At 39.8% G+C, this 13,547-nt stretch overlaps 1 protein-coding gene across 1 annotated transcript in view; it reads right to left on the reverse strand.

Annotated features, from left to right (window-relative positions):
- Nucleotides 1-13,547, reverse strand: part of EOGT (EGF domain specific O-linked N-acetylglucosamine transferase) — a 669,726-nt gene that overhangs the window by 279,157 nt on the left and 377,022 nt on the right. The gene's annotated exons all lie outside the window — the stretch shown is intronic.

The raw sequence follows: 13,547 nt of genomic DNA on the forward strand, positions 1-13,547 counted from the left end.
CTCCATTCCCTCCCCGTTCCTGGGGGGAAATTACTTCAAAATTCCCTTCTTTCCCACCCCACTAACCTGCTTTCAGCTCCATACACCTGTACAGGGCAACGAAAGAAGACCCAGATGATCAGCTGGGACTCAGAAGGCAGAGAATAGATGGGGGCAGGGCCAGTCAGAGGTGGCATTTGCCAATTCTCTGAACTACTCAAAATTTCCACTACCGGTTCTCCAGAACTGGTCAGAACCTGCTGAATACTATATCCGGTGTGCACCCAAACATACATATCTGGGAGCAGCATTTGAAATGGGTGCACATGCCAAAGAAAAGATATTACTGCTCTAATAATTTCAAAAGAAAAGATTCTTGGCACACAGTCTTTCCTGTTTCAAAACACCACTTTCAAAGGATTTGCACAGACCTACAATATGGTATTTTAAAGGCTTTAATGAAGTCCTGTGTTGGCAACTATGTATTTGGGAGATGGATGGATAGATATCCTGAAATTATTTTTTCTTTAGGAGTGGGAGAAACCAACCACTTTTATTTTCATGGTTTCATGGTTGCTTGATTTCATATAGTAAACAGCTCCATATTTTTTTTCTTTACATGTTTTATCCTGACGCAACAGAGCTTTACATTAATTGACTTGTCTTATTATTTCTATAAGCTATGTTCAAGATGAAATGCTTAGCTATGGCTGCTTGTTCCTTTAATGCTTGGGGGTGGGTGGGTTGGATTGTTAAAGGAAAGGCTTGAAAGCTTGAGTTGTTCTGAAGTTTTCCACAGCTCACTGAATCATTTTATGCACCACTGAAGATTTTCCCACATTTGGAATTGCTACAAACTGCATTCCCCTCCCCATCATATTGTAATTTAATTCACACTTTATAGCACGATAAGGAAACATTTAGACTCATTTGCATGGTAGAAGGATATCTCAAATGCCAGGAAAGGGTCAAGCACTCACTAAATATCACTATTTCTCTGACCTTGGAATATGCATTAGGAAGTCTTATTTTAAAAGGGTAGTGAGTTTTTCTAAACAAGGAAGGGAAGAAGAGAAAAGAGAAGAAAAAGACTGATTCAATCTGAATTAATTGCGTGTGCATGTTTGACTGACTGACTGACTGTCTCTCTGTCTGAAAGGTTATGACTCGTTTGCATGGACCACATGTCCCAGTTCTAACAAAAATTCAGTTCAGAAAGATTGTGTTTTGCAGGGCTTCCATCTCATTGCTTGACCTCTCAGGTGTGCAGGTGGGAGTTAAGGTCTGGAAAAGATGAAAGTCTATACTTGGTCTGTCCTGATTTTCTAAAACATTCAGCTCTCAGATTCCCTCAGGTTCCCCTTTTTTCCCCATCAAAACAAAGAGAAGGAATCCTAGGTGGTGAAAAAATTGAAATAAAAGCAAAAAGTTCATCCTACCACCCAATGCACTGCTTGGAGATACAGAGCTTTGAAGATATCTGGTCTTTCAGCATTTTGCCTCCCCACAATACTTTATTTATTTGTCAAATTTTAAAACCATCCATCTCCCTCAAAGAGGGACACTGGGCTAAGATGTTCAAAGATAAATCAGAAATCAGGAATGCTGGAAGTGCCACCAGACACCTGGAACATATTATTATATGTGGTGGTCTTGTACAGAAGCTAAAAGATACTGGACAAAAATACACACATGGTTGGAAAAAATGATAAAGCAACACATAGATTTGAAACTGAAATATTTTTATTAGGAATGGTACCTGAAGGCTATAGTAAAGAAAAAACATATTTAATTGTACATGTATTAACAGCAGCTAGAATTGTATTTGCTCAGAATTGGAAAAGTGATAAGAAACTGATAGAGGGGAAAGTAATTGAGAAAATATCTGAATGTGCAGAGATGAATAGGTGAACATTGGCAATCAAAGAAAAAGAAGAAATGGAATATTACATGGCATGGGATTTATTTTATCAATGGTTGTAAAAATAAAACAAATTAAAATGGGTCAGATGAATATATAGAGAAATAAGTTAAGATTGTTAAAAATAATAGATATATTAAATGATAGTTATAAGAAAATGTGATTATTGTTATATTGGTAAGAAAAGTATTAATTATAATTGTAAGCACAAGACATATGTACCCAGATGATACATGACTGAAATGAAAGATGGAATTATTGTAAATAAAAAAAAATTCAATTAAAAAAAAAGAGGGACACTGGGTAGTATACAATTAAAATGTTAAAAATGTAAAACAAAACAGTATATAAAAGTTAAAATTTAGAAAGATGCAAGGATGATTAAAAAGTAAAATGGCAGGGGGAGGACTTTCAGGCCACTTACTAGTCCCCATGGCTGCATGCTCCTCTGTGAGTACTAAGCAAGATCGCAGAGCCATATTTTCATGCTTTTTCAGAAGGCTAGGAGAGTGCGGGGCCCATCTCACCTAGTCTCACCAAGCCATCACTTGAGACTTTCAAGAAGATATTGGACTGCCATTTGTCAGAAATGGTGTAGGGTCTCCCGCTTGGGTGGGGGGTTGGACTAGATGACCGACAAGGTCCCTTCCAACTCTGATTATCTGTTATCCGTTACCTCTGGGGGTGCTAATATTCTACAGAATGGGGGCAACAGCAGAATACTCTCTCTTCCTGAACCCCATCACTCAGAATTCTTTCACTGATGGGAAATACAATATACTTTCCCAACAATGATCATATTTTGACCTTGTTTCCATGACTTCAGTCTCCAAAGTGTATGCAACTATAATTTTATTATAATTTTTTTTTGCAATCTTAAATTTTTTATTTTAAAATATATATAAATAATTGTCCTCAAAATATTGTCTTTAACATATACCCTCTTTCAAGAATCCCTACAAACACAAAGTGAAGAAGTCAATATGTTTCTGGAATTTTATCAGGTTATTGCATCTGTAGGGGACAACCAGGAGGGGGTGGGAAGGTGATCGGTTTACAGAACCATCTGCAAAATGAAATTGTATATATAGCTCATACAGATTAACCATAGCTCATACAGATTAACCATAGCTCATACAGATTAACCATGCTGCTGGTGTGAGTTACATATTTTTATCATCACAGTCATTCACCTGTATTTCTTCATACTATGACCCCAATCTCTTTATGGTTCAACATTATTTTACTTTGCAACCATCAAGAACAATTTAAACAGAGGAGGAACATCTGGTGAGCTGAAAATGTTAAGAGGCCACAGACTGAGAATGATACTGTAATTTTTTTTTACCTCTGAATATGAAAATGCACCATAAATTATACCTTCTAACTACTTGGAAAGATAAGTGCGACAATGCCATCTCATGGCCAAGGTCAAATTTTATGTGTGAATACTTCCAAATGGAACTTGACTCTCATAAAATAGTTTCTTACTTTTTAGAAGACAGAAACCAATTGAACCAGAGCACAGGAACCCTCGTAGCAGTCCCATCCTCTAAAATCCTAATATTCCCACCTTGATCAGCAAAAATAATTTTTGCTTATGATCACTGGAAGCCAAGCAGAACCTTCAGGAATCCTGCTTGTCTATACTGTTCCTTACTATGATCCCATCTCACGTATATAATCTTGTCAGTCCTGAAGGAAGAGTGCTGGATTGTTCCTGAATATTTCACATTTGTTCTTTGAATGTTTGAGAAGCAGGATTAAAAATAAATTCCTAACTTACCTACTTCATGCAGCAATGATGATGATGTTATTCATTCAGTCATGTCCAACTATTGGCAATTCTATGGTACAGGTCTCTCCATATTTTCCAATCTTACATTGTTACTGTTTGGTGTCAGCTTTGATGGTCTCCAGCCACTGTGTTCTTTGGCTTTGGCACCGTGTTCTTTACTTTATAAGATATGAACAAGAAAAACCATTTTTTCTATAGTCTTCCTCAATGTAACCTCCTGCCTTGAGAACCAGGCAGTATCTCCATCAGTGCATTTTTCTAATAAGTCCAGAAAAACTTACGCTTCATAGACCATGTACATTTTCCATAAAAATGTTACTTGCTGTGTTGAATTTATATTTTACCAACAAAGAAATAAACTGAGACTGGTAGAGATCTATTTCAAACTATTTGGCTTTCATCAACTAACCATACCCTTTCTGGGACCCAAACCCCAGGCTACTTGTCTATTAGGTAGATATATTAACCTCTAAGCCACAGGCTCTCCTTGTGTTTTTGGCTATATCAGGGGAGAGATTAAGTGTTTTTTTTCCCAGTGAAACTGGTCTATCAGGGCAACCTTGATTGAAGGTTCCTGGATGGGGGCTGAAAGGTGAAAGTGGAAGCAGTATGCTCCTTCCCATATTTAGGTAGACCAGGTTGCCCTGATAGACCAGTTTCACCAGGGAAAAAAACACGTTATTTGCTGATTCTGCTGCTTTCATTAGATCATTTCATCATTGTGATTGCGTTTTGCTTTTTATTTCAAAAGGTCTGAAATCTGTATTCCATTCATTGGTGTTGAATGGTATATATGCAGCAGAAAGGCAGAACGTAGCAATATTTTAATATTTTTTTTAGAAAGAAGGGGGAAAATTGGAGGTTTTTCCCCAAAATTAATGTTGTCATCTTGGGAGTCTCTACAGAGCCTCAGAATAGAGCTGGCTGCTTGCCTTAATTATACATAGGAAAGATAGTAGAAGAAGGAATTAGTGCCACTGAATGGAAATCAAATGGCAACTAGAAGTCTACAGGGGCTGAAAGATGCATTTGTAATGGTTTGACTGAAACTCTCATTGTCCTTTAGCATTGATTTGGCTTAGTTTCCCAACCTCTAATGGGCCCAGGATGCTCATCTTTGTATTAGAGAATTGGCACACTTGGTTACAAACCTCTATAATTGCCTCTATCCAGATTCTACCTGATAGCATTTAATACTTTAGTTATAGGATTTACTTCCAAATATATTCTCAAAGAACTAAAGCTATTAAATTTCCCATCTTAAAAATCCAAATTGTAACGCCAAATTAAAATTGTAAAGAGGTAATGCAACCTTTTGGAGGTTGTAAAATTATTTTAAAGTTTATTTCAGCAGATTTGTAAAATCTTTTTTGTACTTTGGTTTATGAGAACTAGGAGTTTCAACAGAGAATCAATTCAGAGGCAAAATAATAGTGAAACCACAGGACATGATTTTATGTCTGGAAAAATGCAAGTGGCAGATTGCTTTCAATCTGACCATATAGTTGCTCTCTTTATTTTCGCTGAGAGCCTTAACTCATCCTTTTATTTATAGCACTTGAAAAAAAGATATCCAGATTTGTTTTGAGCTATGAAAGGATTTCAACTATGCCTGTCTAGCTGCTATCCATAGACCCTGTTGGGAAACGTTCAGAAAAACGATGAACTTGTTTGAAGGGGCAATGTTTTTCATTTCAAAGTAAAGCAAAACAAAACATCCCTTGGTCTCAAGGTGTTAGGGATAACAAAGATCTATGGCCATGCTTACTTTAATAAAACTCACGTAGACAGATTGCCCTGTTGGATTTACTTTTCTCTTTTCATATATTGACAGAGCTCTGTGATTTGAAAGATACCAGATGATCGATGAAGTAATCTAGCTCTTTCAAGTCCTATCTAGAAGTCCCATTATTATTACTATATACATGACAATGTGGAGTCACAGCTGCTAGTTCTTTAGCTGGTGTTAGCCTTCATATGCACCAAGTGCTTCTCAAGAACCTAGGACATCATAATGTATCAGCTAGCATAAGTGTGGATCCAAGCAAAGTGGCCTTCTGCAATTGAGTGATGGAAATGTGGCCAATGCACAGATTTTCTAAGTGCCATCCAATATTTTTTTGATATGACACCCAATGGTGCTGATAACCACTGGGACCAGACGTGATATTCGGCAGGTTCTGACCAGTTTTGGAGAACCGGTAGCAGATATTTTGAGTAGTTCAGAGGACCAGCAAATAGCACCTCTGATTGGAGATTTTACAGTATCCTTCCCCCACCAAGGCACACCCACAGAACTGGTAGTAAAAAAAAATGAATCCCACCACTGACTGGGACTACTATAGCTGGTTTATGCCACTTCAATTTCCACTTCAATTTTCAGATCTTGATACTTGTGTTCTCCATTTCTGGTCTTCTATTTTACTAACTTTTGGTATTGCCACATCAATTATCCACGCTTTCTTCCTTTCAATCAAGGTTAAATCTGGTGTGAGCCAATATTTTATGGGTTTGTATTCAAAAATCCCACAATATATTAACTTGCTCATTTTCGATTACTTTTTGAACTATGTATTCCCACCTTTTTTACTAGTGCATGATAAAATTTTCAGATGTTCCAGTGAATCATTTTGGTGACATGTTGTTGCTTCTGTGCAAACTTTTTGCATGGGCTGAGTATATGATCCACTGTTTCTTCTGACTTTTTTCATAATCTGCAATTCAAATAATTCAACTATTTTTCCAGTTCTGGCATTACCTAAAATAATTGCTCTTGAACAGCCAAAATCAAGCCATCAGTATTTTTTTTAATCTTCCAATTGTAAGACACTGCCAGGTTTTATCTTTATCCACTTTCTCCTCAACCTTTTGTAAATATTGGCCATGCAATGCTTTTCCTTGCCAGCATTCTGTCCTTGCTTTTATTGTATTATTTTGATATTCATGTTTTTTTCCTGCACATTCAGTAAATTCCAATTGTTAACTTGCATCAATGCTTGTTTTTGCCTTGTTCTTTACTAATCACATTTTTTTTGTTTTATATTCTTGATGTTAGCCAACTGTAAAATGCCCAATTATACTTGTAGGGTTCGTCCTGATGGCTCCTGATGGCTTAGCCAGTCAGCATTTCAATTCCATGACTGTTTGTGATTTCCCCCCAATTTATTGTTACTATAGCTTTTTCTCTAGGCCAAATCACATTGCTATATTTGTACTACAATTTTATGGTGTTTGCTAGTGTCTAGATTTCAATTTACTATCTGGAGCATTACTATTTCTGTTCTATTTCCTGATTGCACACACACACACCCAAAAACACCCCAGTGATAATCATATTACACCTGGTTTGCCAGCTAGTTTCAGCAGAATGCTTGACAGTCTGAAGCAGCCTAGAGTTACTTTTGATTACTTTGAGCAAACAATTAAGCCTAGTGATTAAAAAGAGCAGATTGAAAGAATTGTAATGCTGAGCATTCTGATTCTTGAGGACACTGAAATTTGCCTGGTGCTGAGCATGAACTAAGATGCTAGATATGTCTGGCTGTGAGCTATTCTCAGATCCTGTTCTCTCAGATGCAATCTTCAGGTAACATTGTGCTTGCTAATGGGCTAACATGCTTGATTGGTTTGAGAATAAGTTTGGTATTTATAAGACTTTTCAGTAAAGTATTAAAGAAATGAACTAGTCTAGCTCACAATCTTGGGTAATGTGCATTGAATGGCACTAGGAAAAGAGAAGGGGCACAGCAACCATCTGAACAGGTGACTGCACCTGCAACATGCTTTAAATGACTGATTTGCTGAAACAATAAATGATTGCCCATCTTGCTAGAGCAACTTTGAGCAGCCAACAATAAATTAAAAATAAAAATAAAAAAGGAATTACAATTATCACTATACATCCAACCGGCCGACCAACCAAGTTCACCTAAAACTCTGTAGGCTGTCCTGAGTTCCAGGCTTGGTTGAGCCTTGCTGGATGATGCACTGAAAGGGCTTTGGGCAATTGCTATAGTTTTACCTGGAGATCTTTGTTATGTAAAGTATTCTGGCCCAGGCCCACCCATTAACAAAGGTGGGGTGAGTTTCTGCTTCTGAGGAGAGTTTCTGCTCTTGAGTTTCTACTCTTTTTAGGGGAAATATTCTGCCTTTTTAATATTTCCTAGGATATTTCAATTTTCTAGGAGAGGGGTGGGTGCTAAGTTCCTACAATTTCAAAATAACATAATCCTCTCACCAGGTTGTCCTGCACAATTATGATTAAAAAGTTTTCTTTTTCTACTGAAGTACCGTGTTTCTCAGAAAACACAACCCACCCCAACAATAAGCCCAATCCTAATTTTTTGGAAGTGGTCCTAATATTACCCCTACCCCGAAAATAAGCCCAGGGGATGGGCATGGCCATCACGAGTGGCAGCGCAGGCATGGGGGGGGGCAAGTGTCCAGCTGCAGAGAGGGGCGAAAATCATTCTGTGCTGAAGCATATTTGGAATGGGGGCCTTCTGCGCTGCAATCCTGGGATACACTGAAGGCTTGGAGTGGAGCCATTTTCGTGAAAGGCAGGAAAATGGGGAGATGAATTTTCCTGTCATCCATTCCTTTTAGAGCAGGACCCTGCAAGGCTTGTTGTGGCATTGAACTCATGAATGGCACAGCAATGCTTGCAGGGTCCTGCTCGAAGAGGGTGCGCCGATGTGACAAACCTCACAGCCACAGCTCGCACGCACACTACATAAAGCCTTGCAGGATCCTGGGATATGCTGAAGGCTCTGAGTGGAGCCGTTTTTGCAAAAGGCAGGAAAATAGGGAGGGAGAGGGAGCTTGAGGAATGGATGACAGGCAGGAAAATCCCCCCTCCCCATTTTCCTCCCGTTTGCCAAAAACCTCCCTTCCGAACGCTTAAGTTTTGGAATTGAGGCTTTTTGGTGAACAAGGAGGAAAATGGGGAGGGGGAATTTTCCTGCCTGCCATTCTTCCCTCAGTCTGTGCTAAGCTTGTGGAATGGCTCCTTTTGGCTGCTACAGAAGCGCCCAGCTGAGAGGCAAGGGTGTGCATGGGCGCTCTTAGCTGCTAAAGAAGGGGCCTGTTGGAGAGGCAAGGCATGTGGGGCATTTCTTCGGATAGAAGCAGCCCAGTGGCTGGGCAAGGCACTTGGGAGGGGTTGTCATGCCCCTGGTGGAGTCTGATTCTGAGGAAGAGGAGGAACAGCCAACAGGGAGTGGGAGTGTGGCTCCAGAGGTGGTGGAGGAAGCTGGGGAAGGGCAGAGGCCGGCTGAGCAGTCAGAGGAGGATCCAGGCCCATCCCCTATCCATCCTAGGTCACACAGGGAGGAGAGGATCAGGGAAAAGCAAGGTCTACTCAAGAAGAGATTACCATGATCCTCCTCGTGCCTTGCAGGTGGAAGCTATGTATATAAGTTTCCAACTGCACAGTTAGAATTGCTGAAGTCAATTAGTGTTTACCTTGAAAGAGGCTTATCTTTGCTGGCATTCTTCCCATGGACTTTTCTCAGTTATTTTTCTGGAGTTTATAATTAGTTATTTCGGCTTGCTTCAGAACTCTCATCAATGCGGTTTGTTTTGGTTTTCTGTTTGCCTCATTATTTACTTTTGTGACTTTAAACTGTGTCTAATAAAACAGTGAAGTTAAGTTGAAGGCTTTACCAGACTTTAAGACACCCCACAAAAAGATGGCCTAGCCATTTTTTCAGAGGCCAAAAAAGAATAAGGCACTGTCTTATTTTCCAAGAAACATGGTAGTATATTTCTATATTCTGTTACAAATGAACAGCAATAGAGTATCATACACTGCTCAAAAAAATAAAGGGAACACTTAAACAACACAATGTAACTCCAAGTCAATCACACTTCTGTGAAATCAAACTGTCCACTTAGGTAGCAACACTGATTGACAATCAATTTCACATGCTGTTGTGCAAATGGAATAGACAACAGGTGGAAAGCAGAGGCAGTTAGCAAGACATCCCCAATAAAGGAGTGGTTCTGCAGGTGGTGACTACAGATCACTTCTCAGTTCCTATGCTTTTTGGTTAATGGTTTGGTCACTTTTGAATGCTGATGGTGCTTTCACTCTAGTGGTAGCATGAGATGGAGTCTACAACCCACACAAGTGGCTCAGGTAGTGCAGCTCATCCAGAGTGGCACATCAATGCGAGCTGTGGCAAGAAGGTTTGCTGTGGCTGTCAGCGTAGTGTCCAGAGCATGGAGGGGCTATCAGGAGACAGGTCAGTACATCAGGAGATGTGGAGGAAGCCGTAGGAGGGCAACAACCCAGCATCAGGACCGCTACCTCTGCCTTTGTGCAAGGAGGGACAGGAGGAGCACTGCCAGAGCCCTGCAAAATGACCTCCAGCAAGCCACAAATGTGCATGTAGCAGTTCAAACGGTCAGAAACAGACTCCATGAGGGTGGTATGAGGGCCCGATGTCCACAGGTGGGGGTTGTGCTTACAGCCCAACACTGGGCAGGACGTTTGGCATTTGCCAGAGAACACCAAGATTGGCGAATTTGCCACTGGTGCCCTTCATAGATGAAAGCAGGTTGACACTGATCACATGTGACAGACATAACAGGGTCTTTTGTTGTGCAGACTTGGCCCTGCTTCCCCAGAATTATTTTTCTCTTTATAATAATAGTCAAGAAAACTGCACTTTAAAAAAAAATCAATCTGACACTCTTTACTCGTTATTTGAAGGCTGAATTCTGAACTGAATTCATACAAAAACTCCCTGTGCCTAAATAGCAACCTGGGGCTGAGTTCACACATTATGCTAGAATCTCTCTTATTCTGCTCTTTGAAGCTTCTTCAGACCAAACCTTCCAGATCTGCAATTTTCCTGTATTATTTTCTGCAAAGCATGGATGTATGTGTGTGTAATTGGATTTGGAAGCCCCTTGATTTCATAATGACTCTGGGCAACTTACAACTTGAAAACAGAAAAGCAATAGAAGAATCTGAAGCATCCTGACAAGCTTACAGAATTCTACCTAGCAACCCAGCCAGGGGTGGGATTCTACTGGTTCGGGCGATCCCCTTGCTGCGAAGATCAGCTGTCTCCAAACGAGTTTGCTGCAACGAGTATGTGGGCCTGCCCACCGACCCCAGCTCTTTCCTCTCCTTTACTTCCTTTGTTTAGAGCACAGCTGATTCGTGTGACAGAGTGGTTTGCCCCACCTCAGCTGTTTTCTTCACAGGGACTGCTGTAGAAGGTAAGCATTAGAGCTTGCAATACTGCACTCTAACCACTGCACCACAGAGGCTGTTGGTAATGTGGAGCACACAATCACTGAACCGGTTGTTATACTGGTGGAATCCCACCCCTGAACCCAGCTGTTCTCTTCTTTAGTGCTAGGTTTTAGGGGAGGCCAGGCAGATGGATCCTTGTTCACCCCGTCTTTCTGCACTGTTCTTTCTCTGTGCTATTACCACCTACTTATCTCTGCTTCATCCCAACTATCCCAATGCTGCCAGTCACTGTAAAAAAAAAACAAACCTCAAATGTTGAGCCTGTATGAAAGATTCCATCTGGTATTCAATAAGCCCAATCAAACTTGTATTGATGAAGAGAGTAGATGGGAAATTGCAATTGCTTTAAATAATAGCAATACAATTAATGGGGGGGAACTGTCCAAAACCCCTAATGAATTAACAGAGCTCTATGACATAACGATCTTCCCAATTTGCTACAGATTTCCAAATTTGTTGAACCCAACGTGGCCCAGCTCACATGATCTTACCATTGACTGCAAATTATGAGTATGCACAAAGCTATCCTTGTAGAGAGACTCAGCACTGAAAATATTAGCCATACTCCAGTTCGGACGAAAAAATATTTAAATGTGCTGCTCCACCCTATGCATAGCCCAGTTCCAAGCTTTTCTATTTCAACAAATAAGCAATTTCTTCTATGTTAAAAAAAAAACATACCTAAGAACATTTTCAATGCTTTATCATGTACATCTGCGGCAAATTCTAATATTTTTCTTTGTTTTAGGATTGGGTTGGGGAAAAGGCAACTCAGGGCCTGGGAAGATCGTTTGCATCATGGACAAACGGGCATTCAAAGAGACTTAAGTGAAATCATAGGAATGGGAATCCTTTCTCTCTCTAAAGCAAGAAAGAAAATTTTAAAAAAATCGGGATGGTTTAGGCAAAAGCATAAGCTGAAGTTGTTGGGGGTTTCTTAAACACAATATTTTATCTCAGGATTGCAGATGATAATCATGAACAATTGAAACATATCCAGGAGCAGATGTAGAGTCTTTTTCTATTGTTTTGGGGTTCATAGTTTATGATGCTTTGTGTTATGCTCCCTTTCTGAATGATCCTATGATTTGCTGTCCTTAGTGATAATTTAGCAAGCATCTCCTAAAAGAAAAGCTTTATGTGTTCAAGCTTTGAATCCTGCAAAACATAAATAAGCTGTAATAATACCAGCTGTAGCCCTTGTTTGGTCACCAGAGAGATTGGCTAGTCATGTTCTTTTTGTTCACTTAGTGATGGTATTCACGAATGAAATAAGACATAAAACAGCACAAACTATGAACTTTTATTTCGGCTGTATTATCTTTGCATATTTTATGTGTGTCTGAATCAGAAAAATCTGTTGAGACAAAAAAATGTGACAGCTACAGCTTTCTTCATTAGATTACAAACTCTGCCAGTGAGATCGGTATTTTTTAAAATTGCAAATGTGACATGAAGAATGTCAAGAAGAAGCAACAGGATTAAAATAGAAAATAAGTTCTGAACTAGCAAGATTTCATCATCTTGCCATTTCTTCATAGAAAATGCCTAAGAAAATTTGTTTTTTTATGAATTCATGTTACCTTATTTGATCTGCGCGGCTTTGTCATAAACAGAAACCTTTGATCAAAAAGGCATTTTTCCATCAGAGGAAATTCCCTATCTCATTACCAACATTGTCAATAGGGATTAAAACAAATAGCAAAACCCCTTTTCTCATGATAAAAAGAATATATCAAGGAGTTTTTTTTCCTCCAGAATATCAAAGCTTCCTCTCACCAAAGAGAGGGAGAGAGAGAGAACAAGAGAGAGGGAGAGAAAGAGAGATGTTGGTTCAGAGATTTCCATGTATGAAACAAAGCTTTCTTTAATTCTTTCTGAGATGAACGATAGAGATGATAGATAGATAGATAGATAGATAGATAGATAGAGAGAGAGAGAGAGAGAGAGAGAGAGAGAGAGAGAGAGAGAGAGAGAGAGAGAGAGATGGTTGGGATTCTACCAGTTCACACCTATTCACTAGAATGAGTTGTTAACATTCTAAGTAGTTCGGAGAACCGGTTGTTAGAAGAAATTACTGGCCAAATCCTGTAAGGAAGGCAGGAAGGAAACATTCTGGTGTTGCTTACAGAAACTGACTCTCCATGAACCCTTATTACATTCTTGGCAGGACTAGACTTCCTGTCTCAGGAATTTCTCTGGAGTTTTTTCCCCTCCTTTGCTGGTACTTTGCTTGTGTGGAGTGACCATTCAAAGTTACAATGGCACTGGAAAAAGTGACTTATGACCATTTTTCACACTTATGACTATAGCAGCATCGCCACAGTCATGGGAGACCAGGTAAGGAGATGCATGCCTCGATGTGAGTGATATTGAGTTGGCCACACCTAGCCAATAACATGACCACCAAGCCACGTCCATCCAGTCACATATCCACCAAGCCATGCCTACCACCTAAGCCATGCCCACAGAACCGGTTGTTAAAATTTTTGAATCCCATAGATGGATGGATGGATGGATGGATGGGGAGGGAGAGGGGAGAGAGGGAGAGGGAGAGGGAGAGAGAGAGACAGAGACAGAGA

The sequence above is a fragment of the Pseudonaja textilis genome, chromosome 2 (genome assembly GCF_049901715.1).
Source record: "Pseudonaja textilis isolate UNSWEBS1 chromosome 2, rPseTex1.2, whole genome shotgun sequence".
NCBI classification, from domain to species: domain Eukaryota; kingdom Metazoa; phylum Chordata; class Lepidosauria; order Squamata; family Elapidae; genus Pseudonaja; species Pseudonaja textilis.